General features: G+C 34.1%; 1 protein-coding gene across 10 annotated transcripts in view; it reads right to left on the bottom strand.

Annotated features, from left to right (window-relative positions):
- The window catches only part of MBD5 (methyl-CpG binding domain protein 5), a 447,078-nt gene extending 432,769 nt beyond the window's left edge, over window positions 1-14,309 (bottom strand). For 8 of the 10 annotated variants that reach the window (XR_010662489.1, XM_065931500.1, XM_065931502.1 and 5 more), the window contains exon 1: window positions 13,664-14,277. The gene's annotated coding sequence lies outside the window, so the exon portion shown is untranslated. The other 2 variants (XM_065931498.1, XM_065931499.1) reach the window with 2 other exon arrangements.
- Window positions 14,310-14,442: the final 133 nt, after the last annotated feature.

The following is a 14,442-nucleotide window of genomic DNA, read 5'->3' as shown; positions in this document are numbered from 1 at the left end:
CCACTTGACCATGTAGCATTCTGTGCCTCAATTTCCTCATCAGTAAAATATGTATAATAATTGTGCCCACTTAGGGTAGTCTAGAGAAGTGGCTCTTAATTTTTTTGCAATATTGTTGTTTTACTGTGCCATTGTAACATTGTCAATTTACAACTGCAATTAAGATCAAAAAATAAAAAAAGGAAATGTATTCATTATTATTTCACTTAATAAGAATTACCAAAAGCACAGCTGAGAGCTATCAGTAGAGAATCTACATGAACAAAATGTGACCATTTACTACCTCTATTACCTGAGTTCAATAACATTTATAAATACCCATTTTATTAACAAAGTACAGAAAACAAAAAAGATGAAGTAAATCAAGCCCTCATCTACAAAATTACAGAAAAGTCTTAAAACATTTTTAGGAGCCAATTTAAAAATTTAATGCATATATAATTTCAGAAAGATTCTAAAACAAGATTGCTATTAATAGAACAAGCAGAGAAGGAAAAGGAAAGGAAACTATGTTTTAGTGAATGTTCACAACATGCTAGGATTTTATATGCACTTGGTACGCTATCATTTAATAGTCACAACACTATGAGAAACTCCATCACTATACTAATTTTACAGACAAACTAAAGTTTGGAACTCTTAACAGTTCACAGTTGAATACTACAGAAGTTAGTATATGGAACCTGTGTTCAAACCCAGGCATGTTTCTGAAGCTCTAAAGGTTGTTTCCTATTTATAAAAAGAGTACAAAGGTTAACACTGATCACCTGTGAATATTGTGGTTAGAAGAATATAGAAACAACTATTAAATTCAATATTTATATGAAGGACAAATTTCAAAATTGTTCATTCCCAAAGTTGCAGGATTTTTACTAATAACAACAGAAACTGGTATCTGTCTCACTTTTACACTCTTATCAGAAGTTCCAGGATAGGTACATACAAGCTGTGAAGAAATATGAGGAAACTCCTGAAGTGAGTTTCTTGGAATGTTTTTAGAATGGTGCGTGACACAAAATAAGCACTCAATAAATGTTAGTGATTACCACTGCAGTAAAAAACAAAACAAAACCTTCTGTAATCACATTATTAAAATTTTGATGAAGAAATCTTACTTGGGGGAGGGGGGGAGTCAAACCTATTATCATAGAACTAGGGATCTTTGGAACAGACTTTGACAGAAAGAGAAGTAGAAAGTTGTATTAATAAAACAGAGGAAACCCATAAATGACAAAATAATTCCCAAGTCATTCCCTGGTTTTGTTGATGACCCCTTAAGAGTTATCAGATAAATTTAGTAAACTGTCTTTTCAAACACTAGTAAGCTTTCCAAATACTTATGGCCTATGAATCATCAGTAATTTGCTAGACACTGTAGTAAAATAAATCAATGCTAGTGATACTGTCTCATTTAGAATGTTTTATAAATAAGTAAAAATGCAAATACATAAGTAAATAAACAGTAAGCTCAGATATACAGATCTTAATTTTACATGTTTATCTGTTTTAAAAATCATACCTGAGAATGCCAGAAAGGTAACTTTAAGATCACCTGACTGGTGCTTCCCTGGTGGCTCAGTGGTTGAGAATCCACCTAGCAATGCAGGGACACGGGTTCGATCCCTGGTTTAGGAAGATTTCACACGCAATGGGGTAACTAAACCTGTATGCTGCACCTATCAAGCCCATGTGCTCTAGAGCCTGTGCTCCACAAGAGAAGCAACCACAATGAGAAGTCCATGCACTGCAAGAGTGGCCCCCTAGATAAAGCCCCACAGCAACAAAGATCCAGCACAGTCAAAAATTAATTAATCAATTTAATTTAATTTACAAAAAAGCTCACCTGACAAAAGATACATTGGCAGAATTCATCAACCAAGAGCAATGTGATGGCACCCTGTCTATTCAGCGAATGCTTTCATGTATTTTACCTTTTCATACAATGTAACACGTTTTGTGATATTTTGGTCTTAAATAAAATTGAAGTAATTTATCCGTCTTTTTATAATGTTCTTAATACTTGGGGCATTTCATGAAGCTTTAGTTATTAATTAGATTGTTTATTAATACAGACAGAAACTGGTGTTCAAACAAGCTTAAAATTTAAACTTCAACAAGAAATGAAAATATCTTATTGACAATGCTCTAAGTTAAACGGAATATAAGAATTAAAAACCAAATTTCTTCAATTTTGTCTTTAAGAGTAGGACTTCAAGAGAGATACACATTTTCAAGGACCTGAAGTAATTAACTTGGAAATTTGTAACTACTTTTGACTGCTGAATTACTCTTAAAAAAATAAATATAGTTGGCATTGTATTGTTACCATTTTGCAATTCTACTTTTTTTGGCCACACTACTGGGTCTGTGGGATCTTAGTTTACCAAGACCAGGGATTGAACCTGTGCCCTCTAGAGTGGAAGTTCAGCCCTCTAATCTCTAGACTGCTAGGGAATTTCCAAAATTCTGCTTTTAAAAACATTGTGTTCCTATAGTGTTAACAAAAATATGTCAAGATTTGGAACATTTAAATTGTGAATGTGATGTCTTCTACTTTCTCTTTCTTGGTATGCTCCTGACATCACACTGTTCTATATCCAGGTGCCAACTGTGGGTCTTCTCAAGTTGTCCAGTTGAATATGACATCATACGTTATGATTTCTTACACTAGCCTGGTATACTTGCAGACTTCTTTTTCTTAATTACTCAAACTTAGTCAATCATACCCAGAAGATTGTCTCAAGTATGTAGAGACAACAATTTTAACCCCCATTTTGCTTTGCTTTTCTAAGTTCCATCAAGGTACGTTTAGGGCACAATGTTATATTCACTACTTTTAACTGTTAACTCTAACAAAGGTATTTTAGGAGACTTAGTCACTACAGCAATGACTCTATGGGAGAAACTATGAGTTTTAAAAAGAAATAAAAATGAACTATAACAACAACCCTTTAACAAGTAGAGCTGACACGAACAAGAGGGGTTTCAACCAAATGGGTCCACTTAATCAGGGATTTTCTTCAATAGTAAATACTATAGTACTGCAAGATCTACGATTAGTTGAATCCTCCAAAACAGAAGAACCATGAATAAAATGACCAACTATAAATTATACTCAGGTTTCTGACAGCTTGGAGGGTTAGCATCCCTATCTCAGAACTACTCAAGGGTCAACTGTGGTAATAAGTTTTTTTGTTGAGTATATTAGTTTAAGTTTATATAGTAACTCTACAGATAAGAAAAATCTTGGGGACTTCCCTGGTGGTCCAGTGGCTAAGACTCTGCACTCCCAGTGCAGGGGGCCCAGGTTCAATCCTTGATCAGGGAACAAGATCCCACATGCCCCAATGATGATTGAAGATCTCGCATGCTGCAACTAAGATCCAGCATGGCCAAATAAATAAATATTTTTTTAAAAAAAGAAAGAAAATCTTGGCCTATAACGTCCTGTAATTTGGCTCCTACTTAACTCCTCAGCATTACTTCTTGCCATGTACTCTCTAGTTCTTAGCTTCTGTCACTCTGACCTTCATTTAAGGTTATGTCTTATGCTCTCCACCATCAGGATTTTTGAACAAACTGTTCCTTCCACAAAACATTTTTTTCCCTCTTGATCAAGGTGACTCAAATTCATCAAGATTTCAGCTAACTAAACACTTTCTTATGCAAAACAAAAGCTTCCCTTGGTCTTACTTATTGATTAAACTATTCTTCTAAAAGCCCTCATATTAAATACCATGTACCTCTATACAGCAAATGAAATAGTTTCAATTTTGCATTAATTTATACAATTATCTAATCAATATCCTTCCTTTATTTCTAGGACTGAAGTTCTAAACAGCAAGACCCATGTCTCTTTTCCCTTACTATTCCAGTAAGCACATAATAGGTGTCAACCCACATTTGTTGATGAAAGACATTAGCCAACTTCTGATTTAAAAAAAAAGGATAAACACCAAGTCAGTGATCTCTACATAGTTTTGGAGGAAAAGTTATTATGACTTTTTGGATGGAACAAAAAACAGAGTCATATTTGATAGAACTTGCTAAAATTGCTATTCTTCAGGAAAAAAAAAGTTCAGTAAATGGTGGTAGGGAGTAGGTGGGATGTAAGTTACACGATGAGGCCATCTTATAAAGTGAATGGAGAAAACATAAACTATATCTTTTTGTTATTTTTTAGAATTTACATACGAGATTTATAATTTTAATTGTATATTACTGATCCTAGGAACCAACCTAAGTATGAATTTTAATTATGAAGGGAAAAAGAACCTCAGTATCCTTGGATAAAATTTTCCTATTTTAACTATGGTGTTAAATTTCCAACTCATATACTTGCTTCAGACTCTGACATAATTACCAGTCATAGTTGAAAAGAACTATTTTCACTGTCTGATTTTTTTATGCAAGTTATTTTTTTCCCCTATTTCTTTTCTGACTTGCATTCTGGGAAATAAGTTTTTAAAATATATTGTTTCTAATCACTATCCTAATTTACCAGGTTATTCTGAACTTCAATCCTAGCTTTCAAACTAGTAAAAATGAGCTTCCCTATCTCCTTATTCCATTGGAAACTTTGCCTTTACTTGAAATACTCTCTTCTGAAGATCTCTCCTCTACCTAAATTCTGATTAACTCAATGTCCTCCCAAGAAGTACACTGTGACTTACTCTACAGAATTCTAATTTCTTCTTTACTCTGAGTATTTACATACTCAGTTTGGTGTCATTTTACAAAGGTTCCTTAAGTGTTTTACAAGTATAGTTTCAATCACTAAAAAACAAAACAAAAAAAAAGACAACCTTAAAAAACTTCTGTTTTATTTTTGTCTTCTATTCAAACCAGTTGGCAAATACAGAAAACATCATAAAAATGTTAAGTGACTATGCCATCTGTATTTTGAATGAACATACAATAATTTGGATTACTGATTAAAATAACAAAAGCCCAACTTAGGTCCATACATTTTATCTTGTCTGAGATCGAAAAACTTTCTGTCTACCACTTTTAAGACTTACAGTCTTCACTGGTTCTCCAGTTTATATTTTCCCAGGATAGTGAGAAATTCATTTTGCAATAAGTAGCAAAATAAAAAACCAGTATAGATTACATCCACTGTTCCTGCCTCAACTGACTATGCTTTTCACCCAGTTAGGTAAGATTAACAGATCTAATTTTTTATCAAGCTATGATGATTGTTAGCTAATACACAATTCTCTTCAAGGTGGTCGTGTGACAGTTGATTAGGGGTTAGGACTGCAATTTTCCTATGTCATTCTTTTTCTCTATCCTTTAATACATAAAATTAGCAAAAAAAAAATTAAAAAATTAAATTCCATTATAAAATCAGTACATGCATATGAGCTGATTCTTAAAAACAAATCCAAGAGTTGGACACGACTTAGCGACTAAAGAGAGAGAATACTAAAGTATGCAAAACAGTTAAGAATTGTTCACCTTCCAGCATCCCACATACATACTTTCTATAAACTAAGGAGTCAATTTGGTACATATTTTTTAGAACATTTCTTAATATATTTACATAACTATAAAGCATATATTTTACACAACTTTTCATTTTATAAAAATATATGCAACAACATTGTGTTACATATGTACAAATATATTTTTATATGTTGTATACATGTTAATCTTTTTTTTTTACATAAATGGAATCATAATATGCACATTATTCTGTGACTTGGTTTCAGTTTAGCTTTAGCGATCTTTCCAGGTTTTTAGCCCACAAGTCAAATTTTGCATGACTGTTGTTAGCACTTATCTTTAGACATCATAGGTAGTATTTCCTAACTTCCTACCCTGTAATATTCCAAAATGAATGGATTATTAGTTTCAGTGCCAAGGAAAATGAGTAATGCAGCTTTTTCCACCGTAATGTTGCTTATTTTAAGAGTGTTAGAGCAAGTTTTCATTCAATTTAATATCATTTTTCATCATTCCCAAAATGTTTAAATCTATAAATTTATATTTTAATAAAAATATATGTATATACATAAAGAATATATACACTTAGTAAATCAAGGCTTAAAATTAATAAAAACTAAAATTTACCTTTATAAAAAGCAAAAGCAATATAATATAGCAAATCTGCCTAATTAGAAAAACTAGACACATACACAATTCATTTTCTGACTCGTACAAAAAACAGAGAAGCTGCTGAAAACTGTTTTCAGAGAATTCTTACCAGCTTAAAGAAAACTTTAAAAACAGTTTATCATCATACTGAAAACACAGAAACCACAAACGGTAAGAGCAGCAGACCAGAAAAGCAATATGAGATTAAAATCTGTATTATGTGGATCTAGTCTCCTCTCATATACATAAGAAAACTGTAGTAATGCGACTGATAGTTTTGTTTTTTAACAGACCAAATAATACTATATTCTTCAAACTAGAAACAGGAGTCCAATCAAGTGGATAGCAAAATGAACACCTACTAAAAATTTACTAATCTTAAAAAAAAGCTAACCTGGATCACTTAAATAAGATGTGCAATAATATAAGCTGTTAGGTTTTATTATCAAAAAAGATTGTTAAAAGGAAATGCTATAGTACTTGTAGAAGAAAATACAGTTCATTTTTACACTTCTATAAAATAATTAAAAGTTAATACTTGCTAAATAAAAAGGGAATTCGTAAGGATTGGCATGATTTAGGAAGGCCGATGGCCACACAAAATCATTGCCATAATTACTGGTGGTATTTGTAGCTGGTAAGAGCTTTCTGATATACAGTGAACTGAACACTGTAGCTTTAATTGAAGTTTGAATGTTATAAACAGTTAGATGTCTGGCTCTGGCCTGCATTCTAATACCATCAGCAGAACAGAGATGGGAAGCATAAACAAACCTTTTAACTAGATTACAGTCTCCAAAATGGCCAAGAAATCCTTCTGCACAAACTCCAGTGTGACGAACGCAGAAGAAGGAAAATGACTTTGGAATAATGCTAAAAAACAACCTCTAAATTTCAGTCATTACTGGAATATGTATTTGATTTCTCCTATTTTGATGTTACTTAATATTCAGTAATGACAACTTTATTTATCATTAATTGAAGTTTGAATGTTCACTGTATTCACTGAATGTTCACTACAGTGTTTAGTTCACTGTATATCAGAAAGCTCTTATCAGCTACAAATACCACTGGTATGATAAATACCCAAATAAGTAAAAATCTTTTCTGTTTTACATAACATATACTTTTTAGATCAGTGTACTTTTTAGATCAGTAAAGAAGCTATGTAAAAATCAACACGTTTTGCTGAATGTGGAATACTTCCCTCCTCCAACACCAGTGAACCTAGATTATTATTTTTAGATGCTAGAGATATTAAGAATGTATGGATTATATCAATCAGTGGTCAACAGAGTAGTAGATACTTCTCGAATCAAGGCGTAGAAAACAACAGCTATGAATACAAGGAAAAATCACAGAATTTAATTACAAGTTCTCTTAAGAAAAGGTTACACATGTCAAGCAAAGTAAGAACTCAAATCAGAATTTTAACCAACTCTGAACTGTATGCTTTCCACCATGTATGGTATCATTAGTGATTTTCTTTTCTGTCCAGCTACATTAGAAGATAAACCTTAACATACGTTAAACCTAGCTCACCCTGTGTCTATCTGAAGAGTTATACTGAGTCATTCCAACCTCTAAAATCTTACATGATATAGAAATTCCTCAAAGAGAAATGCTAAAGAGTTAGAATCTCTACTTTCAACTAACTGAATCACCTGTAGGTTATCTAAAGGAGATTATTTAGAACCATAGATTTTTTTCACTCCCATCAATTATTTAGATTAGTTTAAAAGCAATAAATCACATTTATTATAAAGCTTCTTTCTGAAGAATAACAGATGACATAGAATAGTTCTATAGCATTTAAAAATATCTCCAAATTCTACTGGTCATAATCCATTGGTATAGTATTTATAGGATAATAGAGTTAATGTAAGCATACAGAATGAATTGCATTACTTAGGATGGATATGAAAGTTACTTGATTAATAAAATATAATTTTTTTAAATTATTTTTTTCTCCTAAAAGTAAAGGATATAAAAATCAACTTTGCTAGCTGGATCTTAATTCAGTAGCTGCTTTAAAGAACAACTACATCATAATTTGGGCATCTAGAGAATCCAAGTCGTACATTCTTATACCAAAAAAATTTGACTATAAGCAATACTAAAAAGAGTATGTTAAACTTCATCCTATATTCATCATGTAGTAATTATGAAAAATATTATAAGATAGAGGGTACAGAAAGTACACATATATACATACCAAAACATTAGGCAATATAAACTGTTTTGTTTATAGGTTTTCCATTATCAACAGTTATACAAAAATTGTTATAGTAAATATTCACTGGATCACAAATTGTTGAAACCTCCAAACTTCATGAAACAAAATGCTAAATTTAATTCCATGCAAAACAAAGGAAGTTCAATATCTAGAAGGTCTAAGTGTCATTTTTGCTGTATGATGAGAAGACTGACTCTATGTATATTTTATTTCCAAGTTGTACACTGGTCTGCATCTACGTTCCTTATAAAGAACTGGGTTTTTTTTTGGTTTGTTTTCCTGTCCTTACAAATTTTGAGAAAATTTCCATTATCCTATCAACAAGCTACTGGGGCCATAATTTTACTAATGTTTACCAGAGTACTTACTGACTGATAAAAATTCTTTACTATGATTATGTCTTTAATTATAAAGTGCCATGAATTCACCATGATGGAATATTTTGCTGCTAATAGGACTCTTGTTGTTGTCTTATTACTAATAGGTTTCCTCATTTATAACATGGAGACAATGTTACAAAGTTCACAGGACCACTTTAAGGACTGACCGAGATTGATAATATTTTTCACAGTGCTAGTCAGTTAAAATGAATGGTAAGTTTTATAATTATTACTAAAACAGAAAATTAAGAATGGATGTGAAAGAGATCAGAATTGACTGACCCTCATAAATCTATTTACCTTCACAAAATACTGTACCCAGCAGAGGATCCCCTCCTTTTTTTAACTGGTGAAAAAGTATTATTTTAAAAGGTATATAAGAGCAAAGGAAATTCAGGAAATCTCTAACATGCTTTTAAATTTATATATTAAAAACTATGACAGAACTAAGATACTGTTTTTTGTTTCTAAGAAATCATTCAACTAAGAACTCATTTTACTAAGGTACTAGAAACGATGTCACATATAAAGATTAAAAACTGTAACTCATTTAAAACTAGAACTGGGAAGTTTCTTATGAGGATATTGGAGAAATACATGAAGTACACATTAAAAATTCCAAAACTCCTCAATGGTATGTGTGTGTTAGTTGCTCAGTCATATCTGACTCTTTGTGACCCCACAGACTGTATGTAGCTGCTCTGTCCATGGAATTCTCCAAGCAAGAATACTAGAGTGGGTTGCCATTCCCTTCTCCAGGGGATCTTCCAGAGCCAGGGATGGAACCCTGGTCTCCTACATTGCAGGAAGAATCTTTACCATCTGAGCTACCAGGGAAGCCAATTAATTATTCCATTTTAATTAAATCATACTGACAGCTTAAACTAGAGTAGAAAATAACTAAACGCTCAAAACAATAATGTACAGTGTCTTCCAATGAACCATGAAAGATAACCTCTTATACGAGATGTAAAGAGAAAATTACTTTAGAAGGAAAAATGTTTAAGATTAGAGAGTTGGGTTTTTAGGATGGGTGATAATTTAGTAAAAAATATATACTTTAATGAATGGTGTTGGTCACCTTCAAAGAAAAGTATATAGTAATAAAATATCAGAAGTGATAGCCATGTACACTACTGTTATGGTCTAAAATTACTGAATTATATACAGAATAGAAATCCCCAGAATACAGTATTAAGTGCAAATTTTTCTCTTTAGTCTGTTCTAATAAAATACAGCAATAGCCTTTTTAAACATGCATTTTTCTACCTGGCACTATCCATTTAGTTCATAAAATTAATTTAGGTAGAAACATCAAATAAAGATATGACCAATACACCTGTGTAACACAATTAAGATACCTTCCACAAACTGGAGGGACCTATCCTTGTTTCTCAGATGCCTAGCATGGTGCCTGACGTACATTATATACTCGATAAACGTTTAATGAGTGAATACAATCTGTTTTGCACGTACATTCAAAATACAGACAAGTTTGCAAAGGTTCATAAGTTGCACATAGGCTTTCTGGCTGACTTCCTGGGGTCCCACTGATGACTAGGAATAATCTTCATATCCACAGAAAACTGGAAAGTTGGTAATTGTCTGGGTAAGGATCGAAAAAAACAAAGGGAAACACGTCACCTAAGTTACAGTTGCTTTATAGAGCTGGTAAATGCAGGCTAATCATTCCAATAACCTATTCTGCCAGTTACTCAATGAAATGAAATTTAAGTATATCCAGAACATTTGCTAGTACACTCTTAATTGGAAATTTTCTAATCCTTTATTTAAAATAAATCACTTTTGTCAAACTGCATCCTGTTCAGAACGTTTTCATTTCTTATGAGTACTATTTGTTAACAGGATTTAATTTGGTCACTAGAAAAAGTGAGAACCATAGTAAAGATAAAGAAAAAAAATCATGGTAGTGAATATACTGTAGCAGGAAGGAAAGGAAAAAGGAAGAAAATGAAGAAATTCTACATCTAAGAGTCAAGAAATTCAAATATGTTTAATTATAATATCAAATATGACAAACAACCATTAGGGCCTATTGTGTACTGAACACTGTGCTGTGGGGGATATAAATACTAACAAGAAAAAAAACTTAGTCTTAAAGTAGTTCATAGAGCAAGAATCATAAAAAAGCATTTATAATACAATATGCATTTTTCACATATAGATATAGATATATATAGATAGTTTAATACAGGAGTAAGAAGTATATTCACTGATTAACTAGAAGTGCAGGGGGGGAAATAACCATTAGGGAAAACTGAAATAATTCTCAAAACAGTCACAATTGACAATGAGAGAAATCATTGTACTCCCTAAAAACAAAATCAACAACAAATTACTGAATTGTAAATGGACAAAATTACAGCTTTACAGCTATTTAATATTCTTAGAATATGACCCCATATAAAACCCTTAAGAGTCATGTGCACTATAGTTTTATTCCTGATAAAAGAAAATAAGATAGTGTAGCTTAGTGAATGTCAAGAGACCAGAGTTCTCTGGTCCATGCGCTGTCCACTTAAAGGCCTTAGAACTCTGTGTAAGCTTCCACAACTCTCTGAACTCCCGCAATACAGAAAATGAAGAGTTGGACAAATTGACCTCCAAGATACCACCTCCATGAAACTTACAACTCTAAAATATATCTTAATACTTAAGAAACAAGCCATAAAAAAATAAACAGCTTTTTAATTTATTATTTATTTATTTTTTATAAACAGCTTTTTAAAAGGTAAGTCATTATTCAACTTAGAGGCAGTCTAGAATCTTCAAACCATATAGGGTTACCCTGAGGGTGGTAGTATAAGAAATGTTTTCAAACAAAAACAGAAAGTAAGTAAAAGTATTATAATCAAGCTATAAATTTTCTCTCAGCTGCTTACTGGGAAACTACCACCCCAATAACCTACTCAATTCACTTTACTTAAAAGTTATTTCTTCATTATGTTCTACTTCCGTCTTTTATGTTAAGGTTGCTGAGGTATTAAGGTGAGGACAAGAAATCCTAGGTGGATCTGAAATACTATTATTTGGAGACAAACTTGAACTTGGCACAGATTTCTGCCAAAGTACACCAATTACAACTCACAGAAAGGTAAGAAATTGTTCAAATTCACAAAAGAAAGGAGAGAAATAGGACCATGTTCTTTATTGCTACACAGCTTTTCCCTCCCCTGTGTAAATGTCTACTTTTGCACACAGTTGGTAATTAAAATTTTACAGAACAAGCTTCTACATATGCAATGCTTTCCTGTCTCTAAAGTGTAAATATATTGTGTTTTCGCTTTACCATCACGAAAATTAAAAAATTAAAAGTATTATCGTGTCTTTCCAATATTTGTGTCAAATATCCTTCTAGATTTATTTTTCTTCAATCCTTTCTAGTTGATCAAATTGCTGTTTTCACATTGCCAGTCTGATCACAAAATTGCTACTTTACAGGAGAATATTTTTTGCTGACATAAATTATGGGATCAGAGATACCAATGCAGTTATAAGAAAAGGGTGTGTATGTGTGTGCGTGTGTGTGAGAGAGAGAGATTGTGTGTGTGTGTGAATGTGTGCATCCATCTTTAAGGAAAGGATAAAGAAATGTACATATGAAACAAAATACCACTTTCTAATGTAAGCCCTAGTAAAAGGCCTACATCAGAAACATACTTGCTAGCATTTCTGAAATCAAATATAGTACTGAATTTGAAAATCATTCACTGAGAACATACCATGTAAAAATGAAAAATAGTTATTTGTATCAAGACTGTTCCTCTATAAACCTAAATCTGATTTATCTTTCAATTTATATCTCATTATATCTCACTACAATGCATGTACTAACTATACCATCATGATTTCCTTGACTCATGAAAACATTTTAGGAATTTGAATCCTTTCACATATAGTGAGCAATTTGGTTCAGTACCCCCCAGAGATGAAAAACTCATCTCAATTTACAACAGTAAATAAATAATTCAGTTAAAACTGCAAGTGGTACCAATCCAGCAAACTATTGATGGAGAGGTTTGGCCTTCCATGAAGTCAGAACAACATAAAAGTTTTCAATGGGGATTACTTGTTCAGACAAGTTACAAAGATTAGAAAAATACTCAGATTAATTATGAAATAGATAATATTCTCATCTTATGTAAAATAAATATCACGAACGTATATAGGGAGAAACAATACCAGTGATATTTAACTTAAAGCATTTTAAGCTTTTAACTTTAATATGCTGATATATGAAACAAACATTAAACAAAAAAAAGCAATAATACAAGTCAAAACCTAACCAAAGGCCTCTATCAACCAAAATTTTGAAATTTTCTATGCAAGTCAGACAAAACGAAAAAAAGGAAAATTAAACCCAGGAAGCAAAAACCAATCAAGTCTGTTCCAACACTGAAGTCAATATCCAAATCACATACAGAACCAAAAAGGGGAAAACACTCAGGTCTACAAATGGATAAGCAGTTCCGATACAATCCAGATCCCGACATTTTCCCACTCAGAAACAAATGCAGTGGAGCTTTTCCTAGGGAAAAAGGAAAAAAGCTCTCCAAATGATTTTTTTAAAGTGACATCTAGAAAGTGTGCCTCTTTCTGTCTCTTTCCCTGGCGCCTCATTGGAGGAAGGAGGGGGTTGTTTTTGTATTCTCCCCCACTGGAGCAAGACACAATCAGATGTTAGCTGGAGGAGAGAAACCACTTTTGACAACAGCAAATAAAAATAAAAAGTGCCCTTCCTCCTCTGACAGGATGGGCACCCACCTCACACACCCCTCCCCACTCCAACCCCTCCTTCACCACCCCCCCCAGCACCACCCCCTCCTCACCCCGGAGCTCCACTGCGTATGTGGTTTGGTGCTACTGTTGCCCCGGAGTTAAAGTCAGAGCCAGAGGAAGGCAATGAAGCCCCCACAGTCACACTTACCTTTTCTGCCCCCCACTTTTGAGTGCCTTCCCTGGAGCTGTGGAGGATGACACAAAGGGTAATAAAGGGGGGGGGGGGGGAGTGGAGGAGGAGGAGGAGGCGAAGGAGGAGGAGAGCTGGGGAAGTGGCTGCTCCTGGGTGTAGTGAGATGTCTCCAGCCAGGGCCAAGCAGCAGCAGCAGTAGCAGCAGCAGCAGCAGCAACAGCAGAGAAGGGTCTGTGTTGCTAAGAGGCTTTTGGTCTCTTTCTCTCCTCTCACGGCCAAAGAGGAGGAGGATGGAGGGGGCTCGGGAGAGAGGCTAGTGGAGGGGTGAGGGGGTAGGAGTCGTGGATGGGGGTTTTCGAAGAAGAAGAAACTCCTTCTCCTTCTCTCTCAGGCTCAATCCCCCTCTCAGGTCTCAGGGCTGGAGGGTGGGGGAAGGAACTCAGCCGCCTTCCCCCCACCCCCCTCAATTCAAGGTTGAAGTGGGGTAAAATTAGTGTCCTGTCCCTTTAAAAATAGAAATAAAAGGTGCCCCCCCTCTGCCACTGCCTCTCTCTTCATCATCAGCTGCTGCTGCTGCTGGGGTCTCTCTGCTTGGGGGGGGAGGGGGGTTCGGGTAGAAGAGACGGGAGGCACTCACTGCGCATGTCCCTCTCTGACGGGAGGCTGGTTGGTTGAAGGCAGGAGGAGGGGGAGGGGAGGAAATGAGATGGTTTCCCAGAAGGCTCCGAGGCGATCGCGACCCGGAAGACATTGTAGCAGGGGGTAGAGAGGCGGGGGCGGAGAGTAGGAGGAAG

This window comes from Muntiacus reevesi, chromosome 3 (assembly GCF_963930625.1).
Source record: "Muntiacus reevesi chromosome 3, mMunRee1.1, whole genome shotgun sequence".
Taxonomy (NCBI): Eukaryota; Metazoa; Chordata; class Mammalia; order Artiodactyla; family Cervidae; genus Muntiacus; species Muntiacus reevesi.
This window is presented reverse-complemented; position numbering and strand designations above follow the sequence as displayed.